An 11,102-nucleotide genomic window follows, 5' to 3' on the forward strand; every position below is an offset into this window, starting at 1 on the left:
CTCCCAGAGGTCTAAGGTTCTTGGTACCTCCAAGGAGCTACCATCCCCATTGGAGCCAATGTTAGAGTCGGTCTAGTAGCCCTCCATCAGCGATCAAAGCTCTTTGCATTTGCATAAGTAGGTGTCTCATCAGTGTCATCTCATTGCATTCCATTAGGCATGCCATAACCCTGATGGAGGAGCTGGTGTCTTTATTCCCCTCTTGGCACTGCTGGATCAAGTTGTTTCAGTCAATAAACTCTTTCAAGGTTTCTTGTCTTGTCTTGAGGTCAAAAGTCCTAGGTCTAGGGTTTAGGTCCAATTTGTCTTTGAGGTCATGTCTTTAAAAGTCAATAAATGCCCAGCAGGCCAGAGGGATGACTATCAAAGTATTTCTTCAAAAGATTTCATCTTGTACAACTAATTTTTACCTTGGATTTAAAAACCATGTTTTTAAAGACAAGGTCATTTTCTCATTTTTGTAAAAAGTTGTAAAAATTTAAAATTCTTCGAAAGTCAGCATGCAGCCCTGGTCCCCTTTGCCAAGATTTCTCAGAAGCTATCCCTGCAAAAATTTTCAAGAAAAAGCATCAGTTCAACCAATTTCAGGACAAAAGGAAACCATAAAGTCAGCAGCATTTAAATTTTGAAAAAGTGTCAAGTTATAAACATTAGAAAGAGGGTTTGAGGGGAAATTAATTTAAATCAAGCCTATAAAGCCCCTCCCTCCCTCCATTTGATCATCATTTGCCTCAAAGCAATAGTGAAAAGCAATTTGGAGAGAAATTGGGTGAAATTGCAGACAGAGCCCGCGCGCGAGGTGTTGGGCACGCGCGACCCGTCCAGACCTGCGCGCGACGTGTTGGGAATTCATCCACAAAAAATTGCCTGTAAACTGCAAAACGACCCCAAATTTCTTCAAGGTTGCAAGTAGGCCTCCAATCATCAAAATGTATTGTTTGCTAAAGCTTGAAAGAGCATGAGAATGTATTTAAAAGCCATTATTTTCAAATGAGGAGTCCATGTGTATTTGCTTAAGAATGTCAAAGTGCTAGTAAAGCTAGGGTTTGTTTTGCTGTTTTCAAGGTCATCCTTTTCACCCCCACTTTTTCCCCACATCCCTTTACCACCTCCCATATCATTTCTACCTAATCCCCCTACTAAAAATACCAAAAGCCCTAAAACCGTACCCCTATTCCTAAAAATCAATAATATAACCCTAAACCCTATCTCCCATAAAACCCTTGCAAATTATAATTGTGTGATGGTGTATATGTCATGATTCCTTCCCTTAATTACCTATTTCATATATGTTCCCTAATTTCCCTTAAAAGTCTCCCCTCCCTAACATCTCCCTTGTGTTATTTGTCCCCTTGAAACAACATTTCAATAATTAAAACAACAGATTTTTGAGCAGAAGCAGCAGTACATTTCAGCCACTTTGCTCTTGAAACCATGTCAGAAACCGAAACTGACTATGAGCAAAGTGATGACCGTGAGTCAACACCAGAGGTTGAGGTACAAAGGAGGCCTCACAGGGGTGGTAAGAGTGGTCACCATGTGAGAGAGGATCCCACCTCTTTGACCTATTTGCAGGCTTTTCCACTTGCAGTCACATGTTTCCGCCACCTCTCATGTTATGAATTTTGCAAGAGGATTTCTCAAATTCAGCACCATAGGGAATTGGTCCGCTTGTTTGTTTTGCATCTGCATGATGGGCATGTAAATCTTGCAGGGGTGGATTTTATATTGTCATCTGAAATTATTGCTCAAGCAACAGGGATACCCAATGTGGGAGAAGAGTGGAACAAGCGCAAACTATTGGACAGATTTCAGTATGAGCCCTACATTAAACCTGCCTACATGAGGTACATGACTGGTGTATTTCCTTTCAGATTTTTGAGGGATGAGTATGCTCCCTTGATGAGGCTCATCATGCGGTATTTCACCTGTGAGGGCAGATTTTCATGTTTGTATTCGTACCATATTCGCTTGTTGATGCATTTCACACGGGTACGGATGATGAACATACCATTTTTCATGTGCCGGAATATTGAGAAGATGGTGCCCCTGATGCAGAGAAATAGCCCAACACAGCAACACAGGAGGATCTATCATTATGGTTTGATCCAGCTTGTGGTCATACATCAGTTGGCTCAGCAGGGTATCCCATGGGAGGATTTTATCTCTCGAGATTTTTTCACAGCACCAGCATCATCACCCCCTGAGGTTGTTCATGAGGAGGGAGGGCCTTCATAGCACCATGATATTCCTGAGACCAGACATGTCAGCCCCCCTCCATGGGTCACATATCAGAAAGGCCACAAGGCCTTATTTGCATCAGCTAGGCGAGTATTTTCTCCACACCAGGTGGAAGGGGTCTCGCCTTCTTCATCAGCACCGCGAGTGTTATCTCCACACCAGGTGGAAGGGGCCTCGCTTCCGACAGCAGCACAGGTACAGGAGAGAGGCAAGAAGCCCAATATTAATGAGGGGCCATCAGGTGATCTAGGCATAGATGTTGTTGACCTTGATATCAGTTCTCCTAGCCTAGAGCCAAAGGAGATCATCCAACACCTAAGGGCTGAAAATGACTCGTTGCAGCAAAGATTGGAAATGGAAAATTGGACAATCACCTACTTAGAGAAGCACAACAAGCAACTTGAAGATGAGCACACTCTTGATGAGTTGCGGAGGATCCATGAAGACCGCAACTTGGCTCGTAAGAGACCCGGTGATTTGGTACCTGTTGAGCGAGAGGCTATGCTTCTCCAGGTCAATGCTCATTTGGATAGGTTGCTGTCCAAGGCCAAAAAAGATAAGGACCTGCTCCGGAACATGAAGAACCACTATTGGGCCCGAATGCACGTATGCAAAGCAAGAATGAAGGTGCTCCAAAGACGGTTGGCCAAAGCACTAAAATGAAGGAAAAGGCCTGATCCCCTCCACATCTTGGCTGAGGCTTCCTTGAAGGAGCATGATGCTAAATGACTTAACTCCAACACAAATTTCAAAAAATTTTGAGCATTTTTGGGTCACTTGTGAATTTTTGGGCAAAAAACAGGTTTTCTCCACCAACACGTCGCGCGCCACGCGCGATCCTTTCGATGGGCAACTCCATTTCGGGAAAACTCAGCATTTTTGGATTTTTCATGCAAAGATACACCTGCTCAGCAATTACCAAGAGATTTCATCAAATTTTGAGCCTCCAGAAGGTCAAAAAACAAGCAAAAAATGACTTTCTGCCACCTTTTTGACACACAGGAAGTAGTCTTGGGCGATTGCAATTTTGGAGTGGTAAATGGCCACCAAATTCAGAAATTCCACTTGGGTTGGAAAGTAGACATCCAGACCTTTCCAACAAGCCTAATTTTGCCTCATTTGGACACCTGGAAGTGCCTCAAAAGCAGCTCCAAAGGCGCGCGACGTGTTGGGCAGTTTTCACAGAAATTCACCTACAGCTCAGCAAAACGCAGTTTTGACTGGATTTGACTTTTTGGAGTAGATTTTGATCCTCCTTTTTGTAAATGATGTAATTTTATGATATTTTGACACTTATTTATCTCTTCTAGAAGATTCATTCATGAGATAGGCAAAAATTTAATGAATGAATTGGTTTCCTAGCTTATAGAGGCAAGTTGTTTTGACTGCCTAGTTTTTAGTGCTCAGTTTAGAATTGGTTGAAACAGCTCCTAGGATAGTGAGCTCGACCCCTAGAGGCAAGGAAAGATATTAGATTGCCTATATTATGTACTTTCTTGGTCATTTTCATGGTTGGACTCTTGAGGGAGAAAGCTTCTATTGTATTACTCATTGTATCTCTGCAATTTTGGCAAATGAAGAAAGACCAGGGTTTTGCAGTCCTTTTTGGGATTCCTGTGGTTACATGTATTAATGGCGTGTTTCTCTTTGTACTTGTAAGTTTTTTATGTGAATCATCTTCTTACTTTTTCTTCTGCAAATTAGGCAAATGAAGTGTTAAGGTAGAATTCATGGTTGCTATGCTCTGCCTTTAAGTTTGCTTAATATCAATGTTTTCAGCTGTTTAAGGAGAATTCAAGGTGATTGCTTGCTCTCCTTAGCTCCTCACCAGTCATTCTCATCCATCCAAATCTTTCAAAGGCATCAATACAGTCTCCTACCTTGCCCCAAAGAACCCCCTGCGAAAACTGTGTCCAATCCCCGCACCCAAAATTGCCTTTCCCCAATTTTCCAGCAAAACCCTAAAAATCCCAAATCAAACCTTTTTATCAATTTACTAGCCTAAAATCAGTGTTCTTTATTGGTTATCTCTGCCCGTTGAAGATCTTTGCCGAGATAGACCGGAGAGAGCCCTCTCCTGCCCCGTAGGGCTAGCTATGAGGCTAAGTGGTTTGATGTTGCCTTGGAGTTTACCTTTTTCAGCCTGAGGTGAAATTTCAAGCGCTAACAAGTTGTACTTTCATCCATCTTATACTCATTGAAATAGGCCTAAATTTGGATATTGTCAGAAATATTCTTAGTTGCATCCAATCCACCATTTTTTGCAATCATAGTAAATGGCTCTCCCTCAAAATTTTTGGGGCCTCTAGGGGACTGAGCCAAGGATTCTTTCTCTCTCTTTTTATATTCCTATTAATAGCTAAACTGTTAAGAAAATTAATTTCAAAATATCATCACAAGGGGAAGCATAAGGGGTTACATATAACACCTTTTGAAGTTTTAATGTACCTGTTATTTGTTGATGATGTCGATATTTTTGGTGTCGGTTTTATTGATGGATTTTAATGCATTCATGGGATTCTTTGTATATTATGTGCTTCTATAGGAATGGAAATCAAATGGGTAAAGCCTTGAGTTCATTATTATTTCCCTATGGAGGATTTAACTGCCCCCCTTGTTAATGTTATTCCTCTTCCTATGGAAAGTCGCATATTCCACTTTCACAAATTCAAGATATAAAGGAAATTTGCAATGGTACATAAGCTACGATTGTTTTGTCCCTCGGAGTAGGGGATGCTAGTGTTAAAGGCCCACCGTGATTGTCATGTATTTTAATGTTAAAGGTTTGATGGGTGCACCAAAGCTTCAAGCCTTTAAGAATTTGATAAAGGCTTCCTCTCCTCATGTGATTCTTCTTCAAGAAACATTGTGTTCAAGGAAAAATGCTAAGGAGACTCTAGCCCCATGGATTACAAAGTGGTCCTTTCTCTCCCTCAACTTAAAGGGGATTTTCATAGGTTTTATTACCGCTTGGAACCCTTCGCTAGAAACAATTTCAACTAATCTAGTTGAATCTAAAATATAGTGTATTTAGAATTCAAAGATTTTGCCTACTCTTTTAATGTGACCACCATATATGGCCCCTATGTAAATAGGAATTCATTTTATACCTAGCTCCAAGATGTTGGAGAGACTATTTCGATGCCGTATTTAAGGAACCTCTTGGGTTAGTGTGCTACAATTTTTTCCTAAAGTTTTTACTAAGGAAGTGAATGAAGTTATGTGTCCATAAGTAATGGAAGAATAATTGAAATTACCTTTTTTCATGATGAAAAGAGAGAAAATCACTAGTCCAAGTGGTTTTTTGGTCAAGTTTTATATTGGCTTCTTCAAGCTAGTAAAGATACTCCTAAAAGTTTTATAGGAGTCTAACTAATTTGGTGAAATCTCTAAGGACATAATCCACATTTTGGCCTTGATCCATAAGAGAAAATAGTCTTCCTCCTTTCAAAACCTCAGACCCATTCCTTGCTACAATGTTGTGTACAAGGTAATTCCAAAGATCATAGAAAAAATCTAAAGTTTCTCCCTAATTATTAAATGTTGGAAGGAAAATTTGGTTTTCTTTTCTACTACTGGATTCATGACACATTTTATCTTGCATAAGAGGCCTGAACTTCCATCAAAATTGATAAAATCCCTTCTATGTTGCTCAAGCTTGACTTTTCTAAGGCATATGACAAAGTTAGTTGTACTTTCATCCATCTTATACTCATTGAAATAGGCCTAAATTTGGATATTGTCAGCGATATTCTTAGTTGTATCCAATCCACCATTTTTTGCAATCATAGTAAATGGCTCTCCCTCAAAATTTTTGGGGCCTCTAGGGGACTGAGCCAAGGATTCTTTCTCTCTCTTTTTCTATTCCTATTAATAGCTAAACTGTTAAGAAAATTAATTTCAAAATATCGTCACAAGGGGAAGCTTAAGGGGTTACATATAACACCTTTTGAAGTTTTAATATACTTGTTATTTGTTGATGATGTCGATATTTTTGGTGTAGGTTTTATTGATGGATTTTAATGCATTCATGGGATTCTTTGTATATTATGTGCTTCTATAGGAATGGAAATCAATTGGGTAAAGTCTTGAGTTCATTATTATTTCCCTATGGAGGATTTAAGTGCCCCCCTTGTTAATGTTATTCCTCTTCCTATGGGAAGTAATGATTCTAGTTTCAAGTATCTGCTCTCTTTTTTCAAGGATGGAGATATGAAAGTACAAAGGAATAGGTAATATCTATGTAGTTACATAAGATCTATGTCATTTATGAATGCTATAGAACCCTAATCCCCTCTGTTGGGCTCTCTAAATTCCCACTCCAAGTTTCTCTACTCAACCATGGAACACAATACAAGAAAATAGTATGGAACCCCTACTCTTCTTAGAAGCTCGATATTTAATATAGCTCAATAGCCAACTAGAAGTAAGATTTGACTCTCCAACCATTAACTAAAGTTAGAATTTTGTACCTTCCAAAGTTTTCTTAAAAGTTCATTTAAAATTCAATTTCTTTTTAAATTTGATTGCGAAGAGATATTCTTAGACTCCTAAATTTATTGTGAAGAAATGTGTTAGGCTATTCTAGTTTTATTGTGAATACGTGTCTTAGGCTATTCTAGTTAGTGAAGACATGTGTAGGCTATTATGGCAATGTTATAGTGAGGTGAATAGCAATGTCGGTCAATAACCGGGGTTGAGCTGAATGTCAATATTGAAATGGACTTATGTTGGCGTGGTGAAAGTGAGAGAAACGTTTTATCCAACCTCGCTCGTCGTATGATGCCCCAAGTTTACTTACCTCCTCGCTGCTGGTCTACTTACCTACTCGTTCCTGGTCCATATCCATCTATACGACCACCTCCTCCTCCCATGTCATGGAATTATGAAGTCTTTCACTGTTTTCCTCACCTCACACCCATGACACCCATCTCCATTAAGACAGAGACCGACCATCCCGAAAGACCAGGACCAGACCCTTCTTACAACGAAAGACTGTTTTGGAGTTGGTACACCTGCACAGAAGCCGCAATTAGATTTACTTTAATACTCATCTCTCCGCAATTAGATTTACTTTACTGCAATTAGGCTCCCCTCATCTACTTTAATGCGTATCTCTGTGCAATTTAGCTAGCCTCATTTCTAGTATTATTATTATTATTATGGTTATGGCAATGGCCACCGGTGTGGTGTTGTGTTGGTTATGGCAATGGCCACCGTTGTCGGTGTGTATTTTCTACTCCATCGGTTCACCAACAAACTATACCCCACTCCCACTGCCAGAGAGTCTGAAGGGGCATTCTATTATTCTGCACGACTGAAGACAAGTGCCGATGGGCATGGGTATATATATATGCAACCCAATTCGCCAAATCTTCAAAGCGCATCGCTGAGCTTAGAGCTATATTCAGGTTGTTGTTTAAGTACAAGGATGAACATGTCGAGATCAAAGGCGTTGCTCTGCCCTTCCCCAGCTCATGCGAAGTACGTGCTAATTGCCATCCTGTTGATTATTATGATTCAGTACCCGGATATAGTAGCAGGAAAGCATGCGCAGACAACCAGGCATTACAAGTTCAACGTAAGTACCAAATTATTTTGCTTACTTGTCATGTTGCGTAGTTGAAGTTGATGACTTGATTATTATGAATGTATTACATTGCAGGTGAGGCTAAGCAATGTGACACGTCTTTGCCGCACGAAACCTTTGATTACAGTGAATTGAAAGTATCCAGGACCTACAGTTGTTGCTCGTGAGGGAGATCGGGTAATTATAAAACTTGTAAACCACGTGAAGGACAACGTCACTATTCACTGGTAATTATACTCATTCATAAAATACTCGACTCTAATACTTTGTGTGTCTTAGGCTGCATGCAGCAATGCCACCTGGTGGATTGGTTGATTAATTGAACACAACATGTTTTTCTGCAGGCATGGCATTCGACAGCTGAGATCCGGATGGGCGGACGGTCCTGGTTATATCACTCAATGTCCACTTCAAACCGGAATGAGTTACGTTTATAATTTCACCATCGTAGGGCAGAGAGGAACTATATGGTGGCACGCACACATTTCTTGGTTAAGAGCGAGTGTATATGGAGCCTTCATTATCTATCCTAAGCACCGCGTTCCCTATCCATTTACCAAGCCCTACAAGGAAGTCCCCATCATTTTGGGTAATTTCACCATCGTAGGGCAGAGAGGAACTATATGGTGGCACGCACACATTTCTTGGTTAAGAGCGAGTGTATATGGAGCCTTCATTATCTATCCTAAGCACCGCGTTCCCTATCCATTTACCAAGCCCTACAAGGAAGTCCCCATCATTTTGGGTAAGTTTAATTTTATAGTAATTCATTTTATTTACTGGACCTTGTAGTAATTGTATGGCAATCTCATACTTTTTTGGCCGCCTTCACCTTGCAGGAGAATGGTGGAATGCAGATACAGAGAAAGTTATCCAGCAGGCTCTCCAAACAGGAGGTGGTCCAAATGTGTCAGATGCCTATACTATAAATGGATTTCCTGGCCCACTTTACAACTGTTCTTCCATTAACGGTAATTATATTATATTTGTATTTCAACAAATCAATGGTAACCATAATCTATCTTTGTGTTTAGAGTGTAAACTATGGAGGCTCATGCACATATTTGACTAATCTCACCATGTCAATTATGTTACACAGATACATTCATTCTAAATGTGAATCCTGGGAAGACATATCTTCTCCGTATAGTCAACGCTGCACTCAATGATGAACTCTTTGTTGCCATTGCAAATCACAGTTTGACTGTGGTGGAGGTGGATGCCGTTTATGTGAAGCCTTTCCAGACAGACGCTCTTGTTATAACACCAGGCCAGACCACCAATGTATTATTCACGGCCAATGCTTCTACTAATGTTGGCGCAGTTCAACAGTTTTTCATAGCAGCTCGCCCATTTGTTACAGGGGGTGGAACATTTGATAACTCCACCGTTGCAGGAATTATGAGCTACAATATTTCCAACTCCAACAACTCTTCCGCCATTATGATGCCAAAACTCCCATCCCTCAATGATACAGCCTTTGCCGCGAACTTTAGTGCAAAACTTCGAAGCTTGGCTACTTCACAATTCCCAGCATTGGTTCCTCAAACGGTGGATAAGAAGTTTTTCTTTACAGTGGGCCTAGGACTTAATCCTTGTCCCACAGGGATGGGGAACGCCACATGTCAAGCACCCAACAACACAAGATTCACCGCCTCTGTCAACAACATTTCTTTTGTTCTCCCAAGCACTGCTCTTCTTCAATCCCACTATTTCAAGCATATGAAAGGAATCTATAAGACCAATTTTCCAGACAATCCTCCATTCCCATTCAATTACACAGGCACTCCACCCAATAATACTGCGGCTGTGAATGGGACCAGAGTCAAAGTCCTTCCCTTCAACGCAACAGTTGAATTGATTCTTCAAGACACCAGCATTTTCAGCACAGATAGCCACCCTGTCCATCTCCATGGTTTCAATTTCTTCGTGGTGGGCCAAGGCGTTGGAAACTACAATGAATCAACCGATGCACCCAAATTTAACCTTATTGACCCTGTTGAAAGAAACACTATCGGAGTCCCAAAAGGAGGTTGGGCGGCTCTCAGATTCCGCGCAGACAATCCAGGTATTACATATCTCAATCCAATCTCATCTTGTATAACATTCAACGTTTAGTTACATTGAAATTTCAGTGTTGTCCATATCATGAAATCTACTTCAAATAATTCTATTGTTAATGTCGTCTGTTTCTATGTAGGTGTGTGGTTCATGCATTGCCACTTGGAAATTCACACATCGTGGGGACTAAAAATGGCATGGGTCGTGAAGGACGGAAAAGGTCCCCTTCAATCTCTCCCACCTCCCCCCTCTGACCTTCCCCCTTGTTGATCTCCTTCCTCCCCCCTTGTTGTTCTCCTTCCTTCCTTTGTCACGACCGCCCCCCCACCACCACTCCCACTTTATTTCTTGATTTTATTTTGGGTCTCCTCGATGTTTCAGTTTTGTTTGTGCCAATTTTCTTTTTCCTTTTTTCCCAAGTAGTGGAGACATTAAATAGATTGTCAACCTTATGAAGAAGAGTTAGCAACAAAAAGCAACCTCTTCAACCAATGCATACCTAGAAATGTTGTACTCATAGGGAATTCAAAAAGGGACATGAATGAAAATGCAATGGTTCCATTAAATTAGAGAGCGCATGAGTGCTTCATACACATTTCTAATAAAAATGTTTTGACTTCTTTGTTGCGTAATCTAGTGGTTTCTAGAGCGATTGGATTCAACATTTAATCACATTTCAATGTGTTTAGAATTTTTTCCCTGTGATTGTTAAGTGCTTCTACAAATATACAAAGTGTGAATTATATTATTCCACATTTCACATTTTCTCTAGTTTTCACTAAGACTTATAAACCACAAAAATTCACAATGCTTTCCATAATTCACTCCCGCATAGAGGCGGGGTTAAGAAGATATAGTGGATGGTTTGACATAATAAATGTCCAAATAGTCTAAAATTGAGACCAAAAAAAATCTTTTTATTGTTTTTTATATTGTCTCAACCTTGGTGTATCCCCACAGACAATATAAAACATGTCTCTATAATATAATCATGTATGCTATGTTATGGTATGGAAAATTGTAAGGAAAATGCCCTTCCATTGTGCTAGTACCCTTTAAAGAATTTTGGGGAGAGGCACAACTAGATCCCCAAGAGAAGCCACCAAACCATGTAATGCAAGGTTCATAGAAAGGCTCATTCTCGTCACCATAACATTCTATGGAGGCAAAAACAATCTAACCACCACCAAGATGAATAAGTGTTGCACAT

The 11,102-nt window shown here is 40.3% G+C and overlaps 1 pseudogene; it reads left to right on the plus strand.

Annotated features, from left to right (window-relative positions):
• The first annotated feature begins 7,660 nt into the window (after positions 1 to 7,660).
• LOC149239085 (laccase-10-like) lies at positions 7,661 to 10,346 on the plus strand (annotated as a pseudogene).
• The last annotated feature ends 756 nt before the right edge of the window (positions 10,347 to 11,102 follow it).

This window comes from Pinus tabuliformis, chromosome 8 (genome assembly GCF_031772625.1).
Source record: "Pinus tabuliformis cultivar Carrire ecotype Pingquan chromosome 8, CPIR1, whole genome shotgun sequence".
Taxonomy (NCBI): Eukaryota; Viridiplantae; Streptophyta; class Pinopsida; order Pinales; family Pinaceae; genus Pinus; species Pinus tabuliformis.